The sequence below is a fragment of the Mesoplodon bidens genome, assembly GCF_964165515.1.
Source record: "Mesoplodon bidens genome assembly, chromosome: 3".
Taxonomy (NCBI): Eukaryota; Metazoa; Chordata; class Mammalia; order Artiodactyla; family Ziphiidae; genus Mesoplodon; species Mesoplodon bidens.
Window position 1 is genome coordinate 24,292,458 of NC_138178.1, and position 25,673 is coordinate 24,318,130.

Here is a 25,673-nt window from a genome sequence, read left to right on the forward strand (position 1 = left end):
TTTCAAGGGCCACCATTCTGCAAGTGTAATATCAACTTTCCAGTGTTCCAGAGATATGCCTGTCAGAAAACAGTGAGTCATTTTAAAGTCTGTGTTTAGTGCGTGGATGGATGGTGACCTGAAATAGTTTCTCTTCCCAGAAGATAAAATAAAGAGAAATTAGGTGTGATTAGGAAAGATGCATCCCCACCCCTAATTACGTTAGTATGACATGAAACAGATAATAGGGAAATAATAATGTGGTTGGAAAAGTCTTGGTTAAGGAAGGACCAGCAGTGAGTGGGGCTTTGAAAGAGGAGGAGAAATGCATTGAACAGAACTGATGGTGCTATGTCACCAGCCTCTTCATCAGATTGAATGTGTGAGTCACGTGGCCCTTGGTGGGCTGGGGTCCTTTATCCCACCGAGTTCTCTGATCCTTCTAGCACACAGTGTCAGTTACATGCTCCAGGATTTACATCAGACTTGCCAGGAGCCAGAAATTGTTCTGTGAGATTGTGAAATAGAAAACTGAATTCCTGAGCATAAATAGCAGCGGATGATATTTGCTTTCTATTGTGTGTGGCTGGGAGGGCTCAAAAAAAATCGTTTTTCTAAAGCCTTGGTATCATTTTTGTTGTTAATTCACTTGTGATAGAAAGACTCAGGGAAATAATTAAGATCACTTACATATATGTTTCTAGCCAATCAGAAAGCACAGCAGTAAGGGACTAGGACACAGATGCAGCCCAGTTGGGACCTGTCTTGGTACCATCACTACTGGTTGACCTTGGGAATGACACGTCACCTCTCTGGACTTTATTTCTGTCACCTGTAGAATGAAGAGTTTAATCTAGATGATCTCTTCCAAGCTCTAAAATCCTGCAAGACGAAATCTCTTCTTTTTTTTTTTGAGTACCACACTGGAGTTTAATTGTATAAGTTTCATACACCAGTATAGCAACATCCATAAGTGAAAGTCTTTTCATAGAATTAAAGCAAATATCTTCATAAGGGCCATACATATAATACATTTAAAGTATTAAAAGGTGCAGTTGAACTCAACAGCAAAATGTAAAAGCTATATCCTGTTAACACACTTAATCTGAATTAACTTGAATCTTTCTATGATTTACCATTCAAGAAATTAGGATGGAATAAATTCCTTGTCCAAAGCAGTTTGTTCATTTATAAAACTATAAGTTAATTAGGATCACTACCTGCTCAGTCAGATAGCAGAGGGCCCTTCTTCATAATGTTTATGCTGCCCCAGATATTTATAACATGGCCTTAAAAAAAAAAAACACTTTGTAAGGGCAAAGCTGAAAATTACCATTTTCTCTACTAAATAAATGCAATGTATGCAGAGCTTCTGGAAATAATTCAAAGGTTCAAATTCTTTTTTTTTTTTTTTTTTTGGTACACGGGCCTCTCACTGTTGTGGCCTCTCCTGTTGTGGAACACAGGCTCCGGATGCGCAGGCTCAATGGCCATGGCTCACGGGCCCAACCGCTTGGTGGCATGTGGGATCCTCCCAGACCGGGGCACGAACCCATGTCCCCTGCATCGGCAGGTGGACTCTCAACCACTGCGCCACCAGGGAAGCCCTCAAATTCTTAATGTGAAACCAAATAGAGAAAGATTCAGAAGCAGTAAATTTTTTCCACTTTAAGAAAATGATACCTAGGTATGACAGGGGATAATTCAAGTTCATAATTAATAAGTCACTGAAAAGACATTGCCTTCATTCATGTATCATTAGGTTAGAAAAGATAAGAGGACATGCTCAAGTCACTGAACTGGCCAAGAGTCAACATTTTACTGATTTATTGTGTCCCAGACTATTACCATTTGAGTTGATACTCAACAAAAAATTTAAGTGTTCAATTATGCTAAACATAAAGCACCTGTGAGCAGTGGAAACCAAAACATTTTAAAGCTAAAAATAAACACATTAGACACTACTTCATTTGTTGTCAAAAACGGTGACTACTAATGCCAAATGATTAACTTTAAAATATAGTGCCAGATCCTCTCAAGGAAATGTAAAACTACTGCTATCATTGTTATTTTTCAATTTTATAGGAATTATACAGAAGTTAGAAATTTATGACTGTCAATACCATCTTTGGAGAGTTATAGTATAGTATATAGTTACAGATGGCTTTGTCTAGAAGACTGGAAAAGTGCTCATGGAATAAACACTATACTCTGATTGCCATAAATCAACAAAATGCCAACTGTGTCCTGTGGACATGGCAGAGAAAATGGCAATTTTGAAGAAGGAGCGCTTCTAAAGGCTTTCTCTTGGAGGCAGCCAGGGGTTTTTTTCACATTACTAAAAGACTAAGTAATGTGTTTATGATTACTTTAATTCCTACAACCAAACTTCCACTTAGGTATAGTTCCGTGTTCCCACACTATTTTCCTTCTGTCCGCCAAGCTGGCTTCAGTACTCCATGGTCCACTGTATCTTTTGGTCTTCCCCCTTTATAGCAGCAGCCTGGTGGTGCTATCCGTTGAGCAGGTAGACCACTAATTCATAGGTGACCATCATAATGGCTGTGTTTGGAATCTGTCTCACCAGATGAGCTGTCGGACCACAGTAAAGAGACCCTGGTGGCACAGTGGTTGAGAGTCCACCTGCCGATGCAGGGGACACGGGTCCGTGCCCCGGTCCAGGAGGATCCCACATGCCGTGGAGCGGCTGGGCCCGTGAGTCATGGCCGCTGAGCCTGCGCGTCTGGAGCCTGTGCTCCGCGACGGGAGAGGCCACAACAGTGAGAGGCCTGCGTACCGCAGGGAAAAAAAAAAAAAGAGAGAGAGACCCATAGCCTTCTTCTTGAACAAGCAAAGGCAGTGTCTGAAAAAAGAATCTAATTTTTTCCCTCTTCACGCAGTCTTGTTCTTACAACTTCATGTGGATATGCTATAGTTGTGGCACACATTTTTGAGGTGGTGGCAGCTAGCGTCATTCCCACAAAATCTGATGCTTCTTTTACAGACTCTTCTTCATTCTCCATCACAGAAGCAACCTTATATTCCAGTAGTTTTTACTTAATACTTTCATAAATAACAAAATGGATAACAGTCTCTGATATACCAGCACATGAAGCAGACACGCCCCTATAAAATCCTCTAAGTCCATCTGTCTGATACACTTTACAGACACACTCAAAAGTGCCCATTCGCTTTTCCCCACGGCTCCTTGCATTAAGCTGTCACCGAGTCTTTATCAGCCAAATGGGGTTGGTCGCTGTGATTGCGGTAAAACGAGGTGTAAGTCAGTCCATATTTCTACAGGAAGTGACCTGCGGAGGGGGAGCATGAGATGACACAATCTCACTCTCTTCTCGGGAGAAATGTGCAGTAAATGCCTGCCATTGCAGCTGAAATCGTGTACCTGGGTAGAATCAGGATCAAATAAACCATTCAAATCTTCCGTGCAGTTTGAATAAGCAGCGAAGTTCTTTTTCCAAGATCACCTTTAGACAACGGAGAGGTCCGGGAGACACTACTCGATGGACACTGGCTCCAGCCATGGTGTTCAGCTGAACTTCAGAGATGTGAAGTGTCACAGAAGATGACTGCAGCTGTGTGTGGTTTTTTTTTGTTTTTTGTTTTGTTTTGTTTTTTTGCAGTACGCGGGCCTCTCACTGTTGTGGCCTCTCCCGTTGCGGAGCACAGGCTCCGGACGCGCAGGCCCTGCGGCCATGGCTCACGGGCCCAGCCACTCCGCGGCATGTGGGATCTTCCCAGACCGGGGCTCGAACCCGTGTCCCCTGCATCGGCAGGCGGACTCTCAACCACTGCGCCACCAGGGAAGCCCTGCAGCCGTGTTTTTACAACTTCCAGTGGACATGTCAGAATACCTCCCACTGTGCCACCACATCCTCCCGCGGCAAACAGACGCGCCCGCGTGGCCCTCTGGCTCATTCTCCCTCCCGCGTGTCCTCCGGGCGCTGAGGCGGGACCGCAGCTTCCGCCCCGGCCCAGGACTGGAGCCGCTCGGCGCCCCCGTGACGGCGACGGGAACTGACGGAGACGCGGCTGCAGAAGGCGACCTGAGGCGCCCTCCCCGCGGCGCTGCAGCCACGCCGCCTCCCACTCCGGCTCGGTTTTCATCACCCGCGCTGTAGGGCAACGCCGAAGTCTCTTCGTAATAGTGTTTTCAGCACTTTTATAGAGTATTTGTGTTTTACCCTCTAAGAATCATCTATTATATATTGCAAACGTGTAGGTGGTTAATAAATAGTAAGTTATCGACTTTTAACTCTAAGTTTTAGGAAGTGAGGTTTCTACCCTAGATATACTTGTATGTAATCTGTTTGCTAATGAAATAAAGGAAGGAGGTGGGCACTGAATGAAGTATACCACATGTCCATTCTTTGTTTCTTTAAGATGAATTGGGAGATTGGGATTGACATATATACACTATTGATACTATGTATAAATTAGATAACTACCGTATAGCACAGAGAACTCTACTCAGTGTTCTGTGGTGACCTAAATGGGAAGGAAATCCAAAAAAGAGGGGATATATGTATACGTATAGCGGATTTCACTTTGCTGTACAGTAGAAACTAACACAACATTGTAAAGCAAGTATACTCCAATAAAAATGAAAAAAAAATAAAGACATGAATAGTTCAGCTCACTGAATAAATCTTTACCCTGAGAAAAATCTTTAGTAGGGAATTTTCAGGAAGTGCAGACTCTAGGGCACTGGAACCACTCCCTCTAATTATTTTCAAAACCACTGTAAACAAAATACTCTTGATTTGGAAATGATTCCCATTTCCTGGGGCTTTGTGTTCATGGCAATCAGTTAAAAAGTGAACGATGTAAATACACTGCGTTTTTGCTCCATCGTTTATGCATTTGAACATATATGTGACCGCAGATTGGAAATCATTGAATGAGTGGGTGCCATCAGTAAAAAGCATAGAAGATTATTTGTCAATATCAAAATGAATGAGCAATGACGAGCAGGGACTTTTTATAGGTGAGCAAATGGATTTTTTAAAAAAAGCTTGTATTTTATTATAAAGTGAATGGATGGGGTGGGGGGAGACTTAGGATTTCTGACCATCTAATCAGATCTTCAGCCCTAAAACATAAACCCCCGGTCAGGCCTGAGCTGGTGTCTCTGAGTCCATGTGCAGAACTGAAAAGCTCTCTGCCCCACATCCTGGGCTGCACTGGAGGAATCTTAGTTCAGTGGAAAAAGTGAATGATTGGAAATAGGCTTCTACAAACTTTTATTGTTCTGTGGGTAAACAGAGATAATCGGTCTTCAAAGGTCTTTTTGCCAGCCGGGAACTCAATTATAGTGTAGCTATAATTCCAGAAGTCTCTGCCCTGCACCTACATATTATTCTCTGCACAGATCTTTAACAGCTATTCATTAGGTTCAAGAGACCTTTGCTGTTATATGAATCACTTTTTGGTGGGTACCGAGAAAGGTATTCATTCTACACAGCTGCTACTTTATTGCAACCCTTCCATGCTTCATTTAAATTACACTCTGACCTTTTGAAAATGGGACAGAGATTACAAAAGTTTATTGGATATTCTCTGAAAAGCTGTTACCCTGTTTTGCTTCTTGATTTATAAGGTGTTCTTATTCTAAAATGCAGAAACTCACACTTTAAATGTAGATACTCACACTTAAAAGGAGATTAGCTATAAATAAACACCACACACACAATACCTTCAAGGGAAAGGAAGATAAAACCATCTGTGATGGCTTCGTGTGGGCAAGAAAGGCCGACAGAAGGGACCTGGGGTGGAGGGTTTATTCCATAAGAGGTAGAAGAGAGACAGCAAGTCAGAGGGAGACCCCTTCTACACAGACTGTTCTTGGCTATCATTTTAAACAGAAGAGTAATGATCCTTGGATTCTAGAGAGGTCTCGGGGTGTAATGGAAAGAATATTATCATTAAATGACAATGTCGAGAGTACAGATATGATGCACAGAGAAAGGGTGAGATCAGTGTTGACTGGAGTTCTGGGGGGCAGTGGGGGAGCCTTTCAATGGGCAGTGGGCAAATACGGAGGGAGGGCATAAGCAAGTCATTAGCATATGGGAAGAAATGTTTTAATGCTATTTATACCAAAAAGATATGAAAGAAATGAATCTTTGGAGAATGTTTAATGTACACATTTACATTTGATCTGCAGGTCAGGTGGTCATGTGGCTTGATGGTTTCTGAGTTAAGACCAGGCATTCTGCGGGGTCTTATTCTTCCTTTTGCTTCCTTTCTGCATGTTGAGGAGTCATCAGCTGATTCATCCCTGGGAAAGTGGTTTTATGCATTTACACATTTTAAATATGTACACACTGCTATTTTTTTTTTTTTTTTTTTTTTTTGCTGTATGCGGGCCTCTCACTGTTGTGGCCTCTCCCGTTGCGGAGCACAGGCTCCAGACGCGCAGGCCCAACGGCCATGGCTCACGGGCCCAACCACTCCGCGGCATGTGGGATCTTCCCAGACCCGGGCACGAACCCACGTCCCCTGCATCGGCAGGCGGACTCTCAACCACTGCGCCACCAGGGAAGCCCAACACACTGCTATTTTTAAGATGGATAACCAACAAGGATTTACTGTATAGAACAGGGAACTTTGCTCAAAGTTATGTGGCAGCCTGGATGGGAGGGGAGTTTGGGGCAGAATGGATACATGTTTATGTATAGCCGAGTCCCTTTGCTGTGCACCTGAAACTATCACAACATTGTTAATTGGCTATACCCCAGTATAAAATAAAAAGTTTTTAAAAAGTAGTAGAATATTTAACATACTTTGTAAAGATAAGGAGTGACTGTGAATATCTTTTCTACCACCCAGAGGTTTGCTGCTTATTTTGTGGCAAAGTTAAAACAGTTGGGAACGGAAAGATGAATTGCACATTTTTTTTCTTTTGCAAAAAGACAAGAGCTTCGAGTTGTGGGCCTTTCCTATGATGAAAAGTGGTTGTCAGAGTGTGCTACCTAGCAATAATAGATGCATTTAATCCATCCTTCTGTGGCCAATGCAACTTAACATTGGGAAAAAAATAAGGGCTTTTGTCTAATGATTAATGACATTGAGCATCCTTTCATGTGTTCCTTGGCCATCTGTATGTCTTCTTTGGAGAAATGTTTATTTAGGTCTTCCGCCCATTTTTGGATTGGGTTTTTTGTTTTTTTGATATTGAGCCGCATGAGCTGCTTGTATATTTTGGAGATTATCCTTTGTCAGTTGCTTCATTTGCAAATATTTTCTCCCATTCTGAGGGTTGTCTTTTCGTTGGTGGGAACGTAAATTGATACAGCCACTATGGAGAACAGTATGGAGGTTCCTTAAAAAACTAAAAATAGAACTACCATACGACCCAGCAATCCCACTACTGGGCATATACCCTGAGAAAACCATAATTCAAAAAGAGTCATGTACCACAATGTTCATTGCAGCTCTATTTACGATAGCCAGGACATGGAATCAACCTAAGTGTCCATCGACAGGTGAATGGATAAAGAAGATGTGGCACATATATACAATGGAATATTACTCAGCCATAAAAAGAAATGAAATTGAGTTATTTGCAGTGAGATGGATGGACCTAGAGTCTGTCCTACAGAGTGAAGTAAGTCAGAAAGAGAAAAACAAAGACCATATGCTAACACATATATATGGAATCTAAAAAACAACAACAAAAAAATGGTTCTGATGAACCTAGAGTCAGGACAGGAATAAAGATGCATACGTAGAGAATGGACTTGAGGACATGGGGAGGGGGAAGGGTAAGCTGGGATGAAGCCAGAGAGTAGCATTGACATATATACACTACCAAATGTAAAATAGATAGCTAGTGGGAAGCAGCTGCATTGCACAGGGAGATCAGCTCAGTGCTTTGTGACCAACTAGAGGGGTGGGATGGGGGGTTGGGAGGGAGACACAAGAGGGAGGGGATATGGGGATATATGTATATGTATAGCTGATTCACTTTGTTATACAGCAGAAACTAACACAACATTGTAAAGCAATTATATTCCAATAAAGACGTTAAAAAAAAAAGAGCTTTTGGAAAGAAGCTAGTGCTATGGAGAAAACATTTTGAACATGGGTCTTGGGAAATGTTACTATCATTATGTGACTTTTCTGAGGAAAATGGTTTAAATGAATCACTTACAGAGACTTTCATATTTTTATACTTAAAAAACTTGGAAACAATGTTTAAACAGAAGAGTTTCAGAGCATTTTGAACCAATTTGTTGAAAATAAAAAAATGTAGCACCTTCCGGTTAGTAAATGAAAACATTTGCAAAGAGAGAAATGTATTAGCTGAATTTCAACAAATTTTTGTGTGCTTAAAGGAAGGGACTGAAAACAGAAGATTCGGGGCACAAAAAATGACTTCCTCCACCTGGGTTACAACAGCCATTAAGACTGCATTGGGGAATAGGCTGAATTTAGTAAATTGTAAATTTTGTAAATTGAATTACAATAAACTGTAGGTTGTTCAATCACAAATGTTTAATCAAAATTTTCAAAAATAATGATGTTCAATTACATTATGGTCCCTAGGATATTAATAATAATTGCTTATAAAGACCACAATTTTGTACCTTCAACAAATAATCCATTATTAAATTTTAGTTCATCCTTTGCAAACTTGTATCTGTATCTATTTTGTAATATACATGGGATATTTACAAGTCAATACATGTATTTACATGGGACAATATACATGTAACATGTGTATGATATATATGAGGATAGTACAACATGTATACACATATATTTTATAAGTAACTTGTATATGTGCATATCTTTATAATTTACAAGGAAAATAAATACATACTTTGAGAGTATGTGCTCGAAACCATTTTTTTGTTCAACGTTTAGAGACCATGGGTATAGAGGAAAGAATATTTATGGCGGATTCAGAAGACCCAAGTCCTAGTTCAAGTTCTGCCCTTAATATGTGGTACCTCATACAAGTCAGAGCTGATGGGTGAAGAGCAGAGCTGTCCTGCAGAGTTTGAGAGGATTGGGGGAAATATGATTATGTGTGTTCATTGCCTGGCATAGAGCAGACTAGAGCCTCTGTAACTCGTGGTGGCCAATGGAGGGGACACTGGGACCACTTGGCCCATCACTTAATTATCCAGGTGAGGACATGGCAGGAAGAGGGAAGGATGGATTTGCTCCATCTCTTAGGGCAAGTGCTGTCAGGGCCACCACTGAACTCCACCTGTGAGCTCTCTTGAGATTTCATGTTAGTCCTGGTGACAACTTCTAATGATGAATTTCTTATAACAACATTTCCTCCAAGGGTCGGCTCTTACGGTAACACAGAGGAGGGCTATGAAATCTATATGTAAACTTACCATCTATATGAGTTTTCATATTAAAAGACCACCAGGTTGACATTTCTTGATTTTAATTTCTTCTTCCCACCACCTTTAATTCCCCAGGATGGAAGCATTCTGGGGAGACCAGAAGAACAAACGGTGGGACCTCCAAAGTTCTGGCAGGCTCCAGACAGTATCAGAAACTAGGAAGAGAGTGAGGCATGTGCTTATTGATTAGAAAGGGCCAGGGCTAAAGATAAGACTAGTCTGAATCAGTGACTCTGAACTTTTGGGGTGTCTTCTGTTCCTCTGAGAATCTGATGAAACATATGGGTCATGTCCCTAGAAAACACACATATGAACGTGCATATGATATTTTACATAAGATTCCAGGAAATCACGCAACATCTGGAGTCTACCCATTGACCTCATTTTCTGTAAGTTCCATCTCCGATACTCTGTCCATTTATAAATATTGAGAAGAGGAAATTCCTTTCCTAAGGTTTGACTGTTCACACCCTCATGCCAACATCACCCATTTGTACATGTTCCCCCTTTAATTAGGTTTGGTGGCCTTGGTGATAAAATCAAATGTGTTTCAAAGGTGTTCGTAATTTCTACCTAGATCAATTCATCCCGCCAACACCTGGGCAAGGGTTTCTGAAAGCATATGGCGCTCACATCAGCATTTCTACTTTATTTCTCCTTTATGCAATCTTTTTTAAAAATGTATTTTATTTTTATTTATTTTTTTTGCGGTACACGGGCCTCTCACTGTTGTGGCCTCTCCCGTTGCAGAGCATAGGCTTCGGACGCGCAGGCCCAGCGGCCATGGCTCACGGGCCCAGCCGCTCCATGGCATGTGGGATCTTCCCGGGCCGGGGCACGAACCCGTGTCCCCTGCATCAGCAGGCAGACTCTCAACCACTGCGCCACCAGGGAAGCCCTAAAAATGTATTTTATTGAAGTGTAGTTGATTTACAATGCTGTGTTTCCTTTCCGCAATCTTGATCATGACTGTTCCAAAATGTTTCCTTCTTGAAATCTGGCAATGCGACTTGTCTTTGTCAAATTTGGTGTAATTGAAGCAGGCAACATCACTTCAGAGTACACCTGTTCAGAAAGACACGTGGTGTTGAAATTTTTTTATAACTAATGGAAGAGATTTAACATTTATGCACTGCTTACTCTGTACCAGACCCTGTGCTAGGGGTGTCTGTTGAATCCCATCATTATTTCTTGTAATGTGACTATTAGGTTTGCTGTTACTGCTTTTATTTTAGAGATGCAGAAATTAAAGAGAATTTGAGTAATTAAGGAGCAAATTCGATGCTCAGACTCCTAGATTACAGTTCTAGAATTACCCCTCTCAGTGTAATTCTGATAGGACTTCAAACCCATCACTGAACTTTCTCTTTGCATTTCTCCATCTGTAAATTTTGTCTGTCTGCCACTGACTTTGTATATTTACACAGATGAGTGATTAAAGAGAGGAGGTTTTGACTCTGGCAATACCATCTGTTATTCTGACACAGATCTAAGTTTTACTTATTAGTCAGCAAAAATTTTCTCCAGTCCCTCAGCCTCCAACTGAAGTTTTAGGCGTGATGCCCTTCCCAGAAGGGAACATTTGTAGCCCTGAGGAAGTCTAATTGGAACCAGCCCCCAAAGTCATGGAAAAGCCATTCCTGCTCCAAATCCGAAGAAGGAAGTCAACGTGAAAAACCCATTTAGAGAAGGGTCTGCCAGTTTATTTGGAAACTTCAGAGGGCTGTGTGGTCTGTCTGGAGTATGGTCAGCTAACAGCACAAAACCCTTAAAATTGCTCTGTCGTCGGCCAACAAAGCTGAGGGAAAACAGTAAACATGTCTTAACTTCAAACTTGTGCTGGCAAGTTTTAGTCATTTCGTTATTAGTTAAAGAAAGGTTATGTGCATTTATATGCATGTGTTTCTCTGCTTATGAACCTTGGAAGTAGAGACTATAAGTTAATGAAAATTCTCAAGTCTCTACATGATGAGTATAATGCGTTGATAGAGACAGTGTTGACAATGGTGACACATATGCTCTTAAAGAGAATTTTTGGATAGCACTAGTGTACTACAAACCCATGGTAGCCGAATATGAAGACAATGATAGAACCCCCTGCCACAGGGTCTTTGCACATGCTGGTCTCTCTTTCTGGAACATCTACCCTCAGCTTTCTTTCCATGGTTAGTCCTGATGCAGCCTTCCGATCTTAGCTCAAAGGCCATGTTCCAGCCCACTGAGACTAGATCAGATTCCTCTGTGATAAGTTCTCCTTGTTCATTGTTATTTTCTTTTAAAATGCTTAATTAGTAGTTATATCTTGGTTGATTTAACAATTTGATTATTTGCCTTAGGCTGTAAGTTGTATAAGAGGGCAGTTGTGACTAGTACATACAATTACTTAATAAATGTTTGTTAAAGGAATGAATGAATGAAGAAAGAATACATGTGACTTGACCAAGCACAAATTTTCCTAAGGAAGTGAAACAACAGAGATTAAAGAGAAGACACGACTTAGATGATTCAGTGGACAGATAATCGAGGGCACCAAGATATTGGAAACAGCTTCCCTCCTGCATATCCATTATTAATCATTATGGCTTCCACAGCTATGTTTGTGGCTTTTGTTGATCATGATCAAGATTTGCCCCCCTTCTTCTCCAGGCCTGCTTCATTGATTCTTCCCTTGAGTCTTTGGGCCCCTCATTCTCTATGAATAAAGTACGTTGCATCTTCAATCTCTTCCCATCCACCTAATGGAGAATATGATGGTCTGTAGGAGAGCATAGCCTTGAGGAAAGAAGACCTGGGTTTGGATGTCGGGCTCTATGACTTGGGCACACAGTTCTCTATTTGCTTTTCTCCATCTGTAAAATGGACCTTTATTAGATAGCTATTGGTGCAATAATGCTACGTAACAAACATCCCAAACAAATATTTTTCTTTCTCTAGGGTCTGTGGATTGGCTATGGTTTGGTGAATCTCAGCTGGGCTTGGCTCTGGGCTGAATGTTGAGTTCATATCTTTTCCATGTGTCTCACTGGGGCCATGGTTGGGGGGCAGGAGGTATTCAGGGCATGCCTTCCTCTGGATGGACAACAGGACTGTAAGAAAGTGGGAGGGATACCCATGGCTCCTGATGGCCTCTACTTGGAAATGGCACAGTTACTTAAGCCCACATTCCATCAGTCAAAGCAGGTCTCAGAGCCAAAGCCAACATCAAACAGGAGAGCAGTTCACACCTTCCACCATGGGAGCTGCTGCAGAGTCACATGGAAAATATAATTTTATAATACGGAGGAAGCGAAGAATTGAAAACAGTGTAACCTACCACAGCAATCTACACATATGTGGGAGGGTCAAATAGGGATCCTGTGAATGGGTTAAAACATCTGTTTTTATTGCTATTGTGAAAAATACCTACATTTGTCTTTCCTCAGATGAAACGTTGTTCCTTGAAGTATGTCAAAGTGGATGCCCTGGCTGTGCTGTTGGTACTTGACCTCACGTTTGGTCTTGAACCCCTACTTGAATGTTCTTCATGGCCCATTGAATTGAGCACCTCTTCCTTGGCTGAGCATTCACAACTCTTCACAACATAAAGTCAACATAAAGTTTCAAACCTTATCTAACTCCAATATGTACACGTTAAGCCTGACAGACTGGACTACTCAATGTTCCTGAAAACTCTGTCACCCTGGAGTCGTGTACACAGATCTTTCTTCCCAGAAGACCCTCTGTGGTACCCTCTCCTATTTGTCTGAAATGCTTACCATCCCTCTCTACCAGGCCCATCCCTCCATGGCCTTCCTGCCATTTCTCTCATCCACTGACATCAGTGTCGGCCACATGACTTGTTCTGGCTATTGAACCGTGAGGTTGATAGAGCAGAGGCTCTCAGAGCCATCACAGGGTTCCCCTGATGGTGTTTGCTCTTTGCCATGAGAGCAGCATGCCTCAAACAGTAGCTACTCTTCCAACTGAGTCCTGGAGTCAAGAAGACGTACAGAAGAGTGAGTCAAAGCCAACCCACACCTGACATGTCACCTGAGTGAGAAATAAACCCTAGTGATGACAGTCCACGGAGAGCTGGGGGCTGGTTGTTACTGCAGCGTGACTTAACATCAGACTACTGATGAACCCTCCCACCAATGTGGCAGGACAGAAAGAACAGGGGCTTTAAAATCAGACAGACCTGCATTCAAATCTTGTTGGCATCCATCACTTCCGTATGAAAGAAAATTCGTTGACCCCTGTGACCCTCAGCTTCCACATTTTTAAGATGAGGACTAGCATATCAACCCTCAAGAATGCTGTGGGCTTAGTGATGCTTTAGGTAAAGTATCTGTGGTGGAGAAACCCCTCTTGTAGAGAAGGTCTTCAGTTACAGTAGTTCTAATTGTTTTTATTGTTATGTTACACTTGTTGAAATGCCACTTATTTTCTCAAGGATTGGATATTTGTCGTATCACAAAGGTTTGTTTCTCTGAATGTCTCAAAACAAAATAAATCAACACCCCACCCCCACCCCACCACCAAGAAGACTTCCCAGAGAAGTACTTCTCAAAGAACCTTCTAGACTTCCCATTAGGGAGCATCACCAGGCACTGCACTTTGCTGTCCCCTAGAGGTGTTGGCTGGGAAGACCCACCATAGAGATCACAGAAGCAACGGATTCCTACAAGAAGCAGCTGTCACGCCATGAAAAATGGAAGCTATTATAAATATAACTGTAATAAAAGCTACCATTTGTTGAGTGTCATGCATCAGGTGCTACGCATAACTTTATGAATCAGGGTCTACTGCATACTAATTTTACAGTTCGGAAAAGGAAGGTACAAAATAGTTAAATCACTCGCCCTGGAAGATGCAGCTATTATGCGATAGAGACTTCCCTCAAACCTGGGGCAGACTGATTCTATAAAACCCCCGTCTTCACCACTACACTGTATTGATCTTACAAGCTTATGCTCCTATGCTTGCAAAATCTGCTCAAAAGACACTACTGCCAGCCACAAATAAAAAACAAAAGTTCTTTGCCCCTACTTTGTTCTTTCTCTTGGTGAACAAATAACTCTTCTAAAGGCCAGTGGGGATTTTATGTTGCAGAGACAGGGAAAAACCATATTGCTTCATTCTAAAAGAAAAAAATAACAATAAACCCAGAGTCTGCCCTGGCTTAGGTTAAAGACCAGGTTTATTAGACACCGTCTTCTCTCACGGCCGAGGTGGCCGCTCCAGTAATTATTTTGAAAGGCGAGTAGTCACACCCCTGTATGACTCAGAATGAACCTGGGATCAGGGTGCCCCTTGGCCATTCTGTTACCATAATGATTTCAGCATTTATGAAAGAGACTAATGACTGAAATTGCTATCAACATTTGCAGCAGAGAGACAGCAAGTTGGAAATTGGATTTTCCTCTCTTCTTGCTAATGAGTTCTTTTCTCAAGGTGCCAACGCTTGGAGTGGGAAGGGAAATTGGTAATTCTTTTTCTGTGTTGTATTCTTACTCATGCCTGTGCTGAAATGCCGGCAACACACCTGTGACAGTGGAAGGTTATGTGAAACCATAAAAGTATTGTCAGAGGAAATGGCTTAGCTGGGGACACCTCAACCCACTTAAAAGTGGAACTTTAATTGCACAAAACATGAAGGGTTTTCAAGTGGGTGTACAGTTTCAACTACTTCTACCTCAGGAGTTTCAGTGACCAGAGTAAAGTAACTCTTGATTTGTTTGTTTCGTTTTGAGGGTATTCTCAGGAGAGGTTGCCAAACAACGGATGTCAGATGGATCTGGAAGAGTTGTTTCTAGTGGTACCTTTTCTTTAGGTGTCTATTGGCAAGGCATAGAGGCCCTCTTTGCACATGGGAACTTGATGGACACATGTAGTTCTTGTTCAATTACAAAGGTACATCGACTGTTGGAAAAAACCCTTGGTTTCCATAAACAAAACCCAGAGCAGCACTCAGAATTCACTCCAGCCTTTCGTGAAAGCGTTCCTCTAAGTCTGGATGGAGGTAAAGCGTGAGTCATCAGAAATTTTCAGTGTGGCTGACTTCTTGCAACAAAGTGTGTGATGAGAAGTTAGCATTTTCTTGGCCAGATCCTCCAACACTTCACTCTAGGGGTCCCTGGTGACCAGCCCCAACCTTTCAGCCTGACAATTTCCTTGAAGGAGACGAGGTATACTGGTGACAACGTTGATAAGGGTCCAATCCAGAAATGTTTCAGACTCAACCAAGGTAACTGTAGGCTCATTTTCAGAAATGACAATGTTTCTGACAATACAGGGGTTACAGATAATTGTGGAAAGCAGTGATTTCCACGGGAGAGATCTGAAGGGTAAAGCAAGGAGCATTCCAAAGCCATTTTGGAATAGCTATGTGATCAGTGTCCAGCTAAATCAGTGTTTTGAAGTTAAAAAAAAAAGAGAGAGGAAAAAGAAAAATCACTCCTAACCACCCCCACCCCCATTTTGGTCTATTTCCTTCCATTCTCTTTGGTTTTTTGCCCCATGCATATTTTTCTTCACCTTAGTCATAATGGCTTTGTTTGCCAGTAGTTAACTCACTGGCTGCACATGCCTTAAACAAGGCAGAAGGACTGGCAGCTGCATTGATGAAATTGTCCAAGAATGTCCCTCTGAAGCCCTATAGAACCATACTCTCTTATGAAAAACAACAACAAAACAATCCAAATAGGCAGTTGAGGGAAAAATGAAAACTGGAGACTGTTCAGATTACGTGCTGCTGGTTAACTCCTTGTTCTTAACTTTTCTCACCTTTCTGAATTACTTTGGGTCTATTTTCTCAATTATATCAAATAGTAAAAAATTCTGAGGTTAATGACCCTTTGATCACCTAGAATATAAATTCCTTCATGATATAAAATGATTTTCAGGAAGAAATACAAATAGGCAAAATTGGGCTTCCTCTGTGCATGTTTTAGAATCTACATTTTTGCATCATCTCAGAGCCTGTTTATGTGAGATTCTAGCCTATATATGACATTATTGGTCCTAAGTCTGGGGCCGTGAGCCTCTGGCAGCTCATGACAAATTTTCATTGGTCAGTAGCAAAATGAGAAGAGAAAAATATGAGTTTTTCATCAGGCTAAATTCATTCAATTTAAGGAATTGCTCTTTATTCCCAGATTACGCTCTCCTGTCCTATTCAATGATGGGGTTTTGTTTTTTGTTTTATTTTATTAAAAAAAATTTTATTTGAGTATAGTTGCTTTACAATGTTGTGTTGGTTTCTGCTTTACAGCGAAGTGAATCTGTTATACATATACATATATCCCCATTTTTTTTAGATTTCCTTCCCATTTAGGTCACCACAGAGCACTGAGTTCCCTGTACAGTAGGTTCTCATTATTTATCTATTTTATACATAGTAGTGTGTATATGTCAATCCCAACCTCCCAATTCATCCCACCCCCCTTCCCCCCTTGGTATCCATAAGTTTGTTCTCTACTTTGTTTTTAATGTATTTATTTGACCAAAGCATAGACTAGTCAATCCTACAATAATATTCCAGATTTAAAATTTTATCCTTGGGCTTCCCTGGTGGTGCAGTGGTTGAGAGTCCGCCTGCCGATGCAGGGGACACGGGTTTGTGCCCCGGTCCAGGGGGATCCCACATGCCGTGGAGCAGCTAGGCCCGTGAGCCATGGCCACTGAGCCTGTGCTCAGCAATGGGAGAGGCCACAACAGTGAGAGGCCCGCATATCGAAAAAAAAAAAAAATTTATCCTTGATGAAAGCCTACAGTCTAGGGACCTCTGTCTGCTGCCCTCATGAGCTCTCTGCATACACAAGGTCTGGAGGGGTGGAGAATAAGAAGGTCGCAGCAACAACCATGGTGACCAAACAACAGCTAACACTGTAGAGGTGCTTACTGTGTGTCAGGCACTGCTCTGAGTGCTTTACACTTTACAGATCAGGTCAGTTAATTAATCAGGTCATTAATCAGGTCATTTAATCCCCCCCAAATCCTCTGAGGTGGGTGCAAATAAGCATTCGCATTTTCCAAAGGAGGAAACTGAAGCCTAGAGTTCTAGAACTCTGAAACTCCTGTGTTCTAGAAACAATTCTGTGACCTACTTTGGTTTTGAATCAAATTCCACAACTCATGACTGGAACTCAATTTATAGGACTAAGCAGGATATTAACATTGTCTGCTTCCCATCTACCACCTGGTTCTCCTCTAAGAAGCCTTCAGTGGCTAGTCCTTGCTATTACTTACTAAGCACGCTTTTTATTCAGATTTGATTCCACTTGGTTTAGGCTACAGGGACTATCCATGGTCTTCAGAAATAGCTCATTCTGTCATCTCTATGCTAACAACCAAGCAACACGGTCCACGCAAAGATTCATCTGGCAAGCCAGAGGACTTGTATGCATTGTGCTGAGGTTGAGAAATGAGGCCTTTCATTTACTTCTCCAGCCTGGTTACTTATGGCAAGTAGATTTCCCTGTGTGGAAATTCGTTTCAATATTTATTTAGCACTTGACACTGTATTACTGTGTTCAGAAATCTGCAAAGTGTACTTTTCCTCCTTTTTCCCTGTATGTGAGCAGGGAGCTCAGCCTCTGCACACATCAATGAAAAGAAATCCTCCCAAATATATATATTTACATACACATATATATATGTTTACATACATATATATATATATATTTTTTCACTGTGCCGTGAGGCATGTGGGATAGTAGTTCCCCGACTGGGGATTGAACCCGTGTCCCTAGCATTGGAAGTGTGGAGTCTTAACCACTGGACCATCAGGGAAGTCCCCCAAGCGTATATTTTTAAAAACTTCAGGTATTTTTGAAATAATATTGAACCTCAACGAAAACTTTGTCTATAAATTTGTATGGTATGGACTTTTTTTTCCTCTCGACAGTCTGTTCCCAATGTACTTAGAGTGTATGAGAACCACGGCTGGTCATCATCAGAGTGAGTGGGCATTTCTTTCTCTCTTCAAGGTGCAGTAAAATGTTGTTCTCCAAACACTAGCCATGGCCTAGAATTCTGGGGATTGGGTGGGGGGAGCCACCCATTCTTGAGCCATCACAGTAGCCATTTTTGTTATTGTTTTCTTCAAAATAAATCTCTGTCTCAAGTTACACCCCTGGGATCCTTGCCTTGTATTGAGCAGGTAACACAAATAAAATGCAAACCTGTCTGTTCAGAAGAGGTTGACCCCCTGGTTACAGTGAAGGCATTGATGGTGTTCAATGCAAGACGGTTTCTTGGTCTATATATTTTCATGTGATTGTGAATAGCTCGTTTACTATTAAATCCTTAGTGTTCATTGTTCTTTACAGGGAGAGTTCAACAAGAATAAACATTATCGCACTGTATGTTCTGATTTATTTTTCTTAGTCATGTTGATTTAAAATACTCTATTCCATTGTCCCCAAAGTACTCTGAACTTTAGAAACCACCTATCCTGATGTTGGGTTTTGAAAATATAGAAGCCACAGTCAATCACTAAGAAAAGTGTATACGGTTTCCTGTGAAAAAGGGACTTCAGGTTAAAGCTAGTTCTGTACTTGCCTATATCTCTAGACTGATATATAAAGTATGATCCCTTACATTGACTGAGGATTTATGGGTGTCAGTAATTGTGCTAAGCATTTTGACCATCTTTATCTTCATTTGATTCCCTACAAGATTGGTACTGTTATCTCCCCTGCTTTACAGATGAGAAAACACAGTGGGAGATGTTAAATCCCTCACCCAGAGTCACACAGCTGAATAGTAGTGGAGCCTTGCTATGAATTTCAGAGCCCTTGATCTTAACCACTTTGCCAAATTGCATTTCTACAAGAACGTGGATAGACTAACATCTCTTTTATTGTTTTCAATTTCTGAATTTAAGAGATTCTTTTCTTCCCCTTCCTTGCAAATCAGACCTTTCTCCTCCTAGAAACTACCATCTTGCTCACAAGACAGGCTGTGACTTGCAACCCTGCCAGCATCCACTAGAATGTCCTACCTGTTGTTTGGTGTCCCCATGTGTGGCCCCATTTCTCTCCATCTGAGGCACCTTCCCACTCTCGATTTGACATGTGTAGAGAATAAGACACTTAAGTGGGCTGATTTGTCTTGAAAGAGAAATGAGGTTCTGAACAAGCGCTTCACCATGCAGGTTCCAACTCAACCTTCATAGGCTAGAAAAGAGAATGACCAACTTTGGAAACACGTACTCCACTGGTAGATCTCAGGAGGAGAGGTTACTGTGGGAACATACTCTGAAAACTGTAGACTTTCCCCCCGCAAGTTGCCACTGCTGTACACCTCCTAAGAAAGAGTCAGGCTGGCTTGCTGGTGGACGTCACCCCCTGAAGGGAGTCAGGTCCCTTCAGGAAGAGCAGATGCATCCACAAATCTACACACAGTGTTGGTATTATTGTCATTCGTACTTGTAGACTCCGTTCCTTTGTAAACCCGAGGTTGAGATTTGCATTGCTGGATGAGGGGATGTAATTCAGCTTTGCCAGCAGAGGCAGGTTCCTCAAAGTATCTTGTTGCAAGAGTGGAAGTCATCTTCTGCATTTGTGGGACACCCAAATGAGGTTTGAGAATGCTTGTATCTTGAAAGACAGCCACGTACCCTTAGAGAAGAGTTATTTCCATTATACTGAAGTTAACTGAGAACTGAAATCACTCCCAAGGAAGGGAGAGAAAGAGCCAGAATGATGGCGCTCAAAGGAATATCAACTCAACAGATCCCTGCATTTTCCAGATAAAGAAACTGAACCCATAGATCATAAATGACTTGTGCACAATAGAAAATGTATTATTTATGTCAGAGAGAGGTCTAGGATGTAGATATTCTAACTTCTAGGCCAATAGCAACATTTACCACTACCCTACCCCACCACAGAACTGAGCCTTACTGGGAGGATTCATTCATTCATTCATTTATTATTATCCACAGGCTTACACAAGTCAAAAAACCTAGAAAACTTGGACGCTTTATTATTCATCACTCCATATAACTTTCTATGAAATATTAACAGTTCTATATCCTAAACATCTGTCAAATCTATCCCTGACTATCATCTCTGCCATTATTTATTTCAGACTCTAATTACCTTCCAACCAGACTACTGATAGCCTACTCTAAAAATAACATTTCTTCAATTATGCAACAAAAAAACACATGGGGAGCAAATGCCAAGCACAGGGGGACCCGTGATGAGCAGGACTTGTGGCCTCCGCAAAGTTGCTGACAGTCCAGTGAGGAAGAAAGATGTCTGCTGTCTTATTCTAACTATGGAAGCCCTTCCATAGGACAAATAAATAGACAGGTGGCTGCACTCTCCCCTTCTGTCTCTTGCTTTAGAGGAAATCTTCTCAACATTCCCCTGGACTTGATTGGCTAGAGAAGGCCCACTTATGGACCAGCCTCTATTTTCACGTGGTCATTGGGGGATGAATGACACTCGTGTACCATATAACGGGACCAGACCAGGTTTAGAGTAAACAGCTGGGAAGCGTCAATGTGCAGTTTGGGAATTGGGAATGAAAGCTCATTCTGCATAGTTGGAAATCCAAAGGGAATTTAGGTAGTGGGATGAGTTACAATTGTGCAACCTGGTGTCAGCCTGGATTGGAAGAGATCTGAAATTGGTCATGCAGTATTTTTGCAAACACGTGGCTAAATTAGGCTTCACAGACTTCCTGTAACCCCATATTTTTCCTTTTCAATACACATACAGATATGTATGTTGTGTGCCTATATACATATATATGTTACTAATTTATTTTTCCGATATGCCCTCCCCTCCTCACTTCTCTTACATCACAAATATATATTTTATGGGTTGAGAGAAGAATAATACTCAGCACTTTCCCTGGATCTTGGTAATAGTAATGGAAGCTGGGCTCCACGGAGGGCTTACTGTGCACTGTGCTAAGAGCATCACACACATTCACCGTTTCATTTTTGCAAACAGAACTATGAAGTAACTACTGTGATGACGCTTCCTCTGTTCATGATTCTTCATAGGACCTCAATCTCCTAATGCTGACCTTGGGTCCACCTACTTACTCACTTGTTTTCCTTTTAACTTAATTATGAAATAGAATCTATTTCTCCTCCCTGATGCTTTCCTCCTTCACTTGTTAGTCCTCAAATCTTTTTAGTTCATCCCATAATTCAATTAACCATGGATTGTAACAGAAAGTGAAACCTTTGTTCCATATTTTTTTCCTAAAAATTGGAGGAATGACATTCACTGAAATATGTAGGTTCTAGAAATTTTGAGGTCCAAGTCATTCCAAAATACCCATCAAGTCTCATCAAATTAAAATTCATTAGCAAATAATGTGTTTCAATGCTGCCTGATAGAGTGTTTGTTAATTCTTTGGGTGACACTGAAGATTCCTGATTTTGCCTGAAAACGAACATTTAATTCTAACTCTTAGCGGCATCTACTAGGGTAGATTTTTTGAGGCTTTGAAATTTGTTGTTCATCCTTCATTGTCAGGATCAGCTAATGATTTAAAGTCCCTGAGCTACTATGGAAGAGACCAAAAAATCTAAGTATATACCAAGAATTCAAGAGTTTCCATCACTTTATAGGATGAATCTATTTATAAAGGACAGTGTGGAAATCTTGGGCTGACACCAGGTGAATTAAATTAGAATATCTCCAAGGAGATTCTTTTCAGATATAACCTATCCAATGAACTCAGACAGGATTGAAGTATTTGTTTGTAATTATCTGGGATCATGGGGGTGGGCCGGCTCTGGAAGGAATGCAGTGTACTTTGCAGACATTACCTCATTCTGTCATGGATGGCACTGGGTATAATTTCCATTTTTCAAGGGAATGAGCAAGGTATATGAAGGCCAAGTGACCTATGTTGGGACACTGGTGTTTAGTCTCCAGTACAAAACTAGCCCAAGAATCTGCGTGATCATCCCACTAATTCAGGTAAAGCAGTGACTCTGTTTATATTATTTCAGAGAAAATTCACTTTTTGCTTTTCGCTGTTAACAGATCTAAACTATAAGTTAGTGGGGGATCTATGAATGTGGATTCACTGTATATCAAGGGGATTTAAGAGAGCTTGAGGGCCCCCAAGTATGATTACAGTGTGAAATAAACAAATAAATCCATAATATCCCATATTTTAAATACTTCTACACCTACAGCTACTAGTAGCTACCATTTATTGAGGTTTTTTCTATGTTACTAATGATTAAGGCATTTATTCATTTCTACTAAGAAAATATATTAATATGGGTTCATAGAAAACAAAGTAATAGCAACTGGAATTTCAATAATCTTTTTGTACCATATGCATGCTGGTTATTTTGCCCTGAAGACCTTCCTCACTTCTCTACATGTTAAAATCCAACCCTTCTTTCAAGGTCCATCCTGAAGCCATTTACTCCAGGGCAAACTTTTCAGATGACCTCATTCTTCCCTGAATTCCCATTGTATTTTATTTTATTTATTTATTTTTTTTGCGGTATGCGGGCCTCTCACTGTTATGGCCTCTCCCGTTGCGGAGCACAGGCTCCGGACACGCAGGCTCAGTGGCCATGGCTCACGGGCCCAGCTGCTCCGCGGCATGTGGGATCCTCCCGGACGGGGACACGAATCCATGTCCCCTGCATCGGCAGGCAGACTCTCAACCATTGCGCCACCAGGGAAGCCCCCCATTGTATTTTAAACCTCTCCAATAACATTGTGCTGTGTAATATCATTGTGTGTATTTGTCTTGCTTTCCTTTCTAAAATGTAAGCTTCCAGGTAGTAGTTCCCATGTGCATTTAGTTTGTTTTTCATTCCTTGGCATGATCAGTTATGGATAGAGTAAGTACTTGTGACATAATAAGAAACATGTATTTGGTCTCTGCCCCCAGCTCCTGACAGAGAGCCCCTAAATCCCTTGTAATTTCCTCAGTAATAGAAGTGTTTTTGTTCTAATGAGACAACTCTGGGTGGGCTCCTGATTAACATTAGGATGAGGGCTGGTCACCAGAAAGACCAAGCCATGATTAGAAGCTTGGAACTTTCAGACCTCCCCACCCCATCCTCCAGGGAGGGGAGCGGGGCTGGAGATTGCATTCATAATCAATCATACTTATGAGATGAATCCTCCACAAAAATCCATAAACTATGAGGTTCAGAGAGCTTCCAAGTTGGTGAGCACACAGAGGTGCTGGGAGGGTGGTACCTGGAGAACATGGTAGCCCCACGCTCTTCCTGTCTACCTTGCCCTCTGCATCTCTTCCATTTCACTCTTCCTGAGTTGTATCCTTTATAATAAACCAGGAGACAAAGTGTTTCCATGAGTTCTGTGAGCCCTTCTAGCAAATTAATGAACGGGAGGAGGGGGTCATGGGAACTCCACATTTATTCAATCTTAAGTACAAGGGACCAGGACTTACAATTGGCGTCTGAAGTGGGGTTGAGAATTCCTGTGGGACTGAGCCCTTCACCTGTGGGTCTGCATTAACACTGGGTAACTACTGTCATCATTGAATGGTAGGACACACAGCTGGTGTCTGGACAGTTGGAGAACTGGTTGATGTGGGAAAAAAAACCCACATGTTTGGTGTACAAAGTGTTCTATGGGTAGAGAAGAACAGTGTTTTCATTTGGTACTCAACATTACTCTCGGGCTTCCCTGGTGGCACAGTGGTTGAGAATCTGCCTGCTAATGCAGGGGACACGGGTTCGAACCCTGGTCTGGGGAGATCCCACATGCCGTGGAGCAACTGGGCCCGTGAGCCACAATTACTGAGCCTGTGCGTCTGGAGCCTGTGCTCCGCAACAAGAGAGGCCGCGATAGTGAGAGGCCCGTGCACCGCAATTAAGAGTGGCCCCCGCTTGCCACAACTAGAGAAAGCCCTCGCACAGAAACGAAGACCCAACATAGCCATAAATAAATAAATAAATAAATTTTTAAAAAACAGAAAAACATTACCCTCTTGTATTAGTGAAATTAAATCTCGGAGTTGGAACACAGCGTCCATGGAGCCCAGCTTCCTCCTCGATGTGGAAATGACGTCCGTGGCATCACTGAGGAGGTGGAGATGCAGGGATGTCCTCTTCCTTCTGGAGCTGCCCCTGGCAGGAGCCCTTCCAGCTGGGATGGATGATGTGTCACACATGTCCTAGCCTCTCTTGCCTCCACACACAGTCATGTCATTGGCTCTTCCTGGCGGATGTGCGCAGAACTAGTACGGGCCTGGTTCTTTAAAAAGCACTTGCATTTTCTCCACTTTTTACTTCCTCTCCACTGGAGGGAAGCAGAGGACTCCAGAGCTCTCCAGGGGGTCAGTGCAGCGAGATGCAAGAGCCTGGGATCCTGAGTCACAGCGTGGAAGAAAGGACTAGCTGACCAGGAGCTCTGGCATCAAGACATTATGTGGGCAAGAAAGAAACTTCCTTTGTGCTAAGCCATGGAAATTTGGGGGGTTATTTGTTAAAGCAACAGAATTGCCTTAACTTTATTGATTACTTTCTTTGATGGAGAGTTAACTGTTCCAGGTCTAGTTGTCAGGAAAACCTTACTCATTATCTTAGCTCAGGCTGCCATAACAAATACCATAAATAGCTGGCTTAAACAGCAAATATTTATTTCTCACAGTTCTGGGGGCTAGAAGTCTGAGACCAGAGTGTCAGCATGGCTGGGTTCTTGGTGAAGGTTCTCTTCCTGGTTTACAGATGATGGTCTTCATATTGTATCCTTGCATGGCGGATGGCAGAGCAAGAAGCAAGCTCTCATCCGTCTCTTCTTATAAGGGCACCGATCCCATCGTGAAGTCTCCACCCTCAGGACAATCACCTCCCCAAAGTTCCATCTCCAAACACTATGACATTGGGGATTAGGGTTTCAACATATGACTTTTGGGGGGACACAGACACGTGGTCTGTGATGGTTAGTTTTATGTGTCAACTTGGCTGGGCTAAGGGATGTCCATACGGTTGGTAAAACATTATTTCTGTGTGTGACTTTGAGGGTGTTTTGGAAGAGATTAGCATTTGAATTGATAGACTGAATACAAAAGATCTGCCCTCCCCAATGTGGGTGGGCTTCCTCCAATTCCTTGAGGGACCCAAATAGAACAGAAAGGCAGAGGAAGGGGTGAACTCCCTCTTTCTTTTCGAGCTGGAACGTTCATATTCTCCTGCCTTCTGACATCAGAATGCCTGGTTCTTGGGTCTTCAGACTCCAGAACTTACACCATCAACCCCTGGTTCTCAAGCCTTTGGACTTGGATTGAATTCCGTTACTGGCTTTCCTGGTTCTGTAGCGTGCTGATGGCCGAAAGTGAGACATCTCAGCCTCC

General features: G+C 42.0%; 1 pseudogene across 1 annotated transcript; it reads right to left on the reverse strand.

Annotated features, from left to right (window-relative positions):
• Positions 1-2,491: 2,491 nt before the first annotated feature.
• LOC308614623 (solute carrier family 25 member 36-like) lies at positions 2,492-3,993 on the reverse strand (annotated as a pseudogene). The gene is made up of 3 exons: positions 3,808-3,993; positions 2,809-3,566; positions 2,492-2,595 (listed from the first exon to the last, which is right to left on the reverse strand). The product of its transcript is annotated as a solute carrier family 25 member 36-like (transcript).
• Positions 3,994-25,673: the final 21,680 nt, after the last annotated feature.